Raw genomic sequence first — 781 nt, 5'->3', positions numbered from 1 at the left:
CGGGGCGGGGCCGGGGTGCCCGGGATCATGGCTGCGGGCAGGGCGGCCGCTGGCTCCGGAAGGGGAAGGGGGAGATCCGGCTCCATTGACGGCGGCGCCTCCTGCTGAAGCTGAACTGCTGGCAGCGGCGGCTCCGCAACGAGTCCCCGCCCTGGGGGACAAGCAGGGAGCGGAGATAAAAATAACCCGGGGCAAAACGGGAGCCCGGCCCGCGCAGGCACCGCTGGGATTCGAACCCAGGATCTCCTGTTTACTAGACAGGCGCTTTAACCAACTAAGCCACGGCGCCAGCTATTTCTTTGGGCGGCGAGGCGGCCCCATCCATGGCTCGGCAGCCACTCTCCGTACACAAAAGGAGGTGGGTGCTCGGACCGCGTGGGGCCGGGGTGCAAGCGACACCCCCAATACTCCTCGCGGTGCTGCGAGCCCGCTGCACAATACTGCGCTCGCTCCCATCCCCCGCGCCTCAGCGGCACCCCGAACACCGCGGGGGGTGGGGGCCTCCCGCTGCTCTCAGCCCCCTCCTAGCCTGGCAGAGGCACCCACCCCAACCCTCAAAGAGCCGGGGGGGGGGTGCACCTTGCCGCCCAGGGCTGCCGTACACCTAACATGTAGGTCACCCTAGCTAGGGCATCGGGGGGTGAAAAATCCACCGCCCAGCAGCGTAGCAGACCTCGGGCCGGCCTGGGTTCCGTGGGGCTGTCCGGCTTTGACCTGCACCCTCCGGCCCGTGGCCTGGGTGAACCAGAACATTTCCCACCTTCAGGGCCGGGCGGTTGAG

General features: G+C 68.5%; 1 non-coding gene across 1 annotated transcript; it reads right to left on the bottom strand.

The window, feature by feature from the left end:
- Positions 1-215: 215 nt before the first annotated feature.
- On the bottom strand, positions 216-289 carry TRNAT-AGU (transfer RNA threonine (anticodon AGU)). Its single transcript has one exon. It is a non-coding gene; the product is annotated as a tRNA-Thr (tRNA).
- Positions 290-781: the final 492 nt, after the last annotated feature.

Source organism: Eretmochelys imbricata, chromosome 12 (genome assembly GCF_965152235.1).
Source record: "Eretmochelys imbricata isolate rEreImb1 chromosome 12, rEreImb1.hap1, whole genome shotgun sequence".
NCBI lineage: Eukaryota > Metazoa > Chordata > Testudines > Cheloniidae > Eretmochelys > Eretmochelys imbricata.
This window is presented reverse-complemented; position numbering and strand designations above follow the sequence as displayed.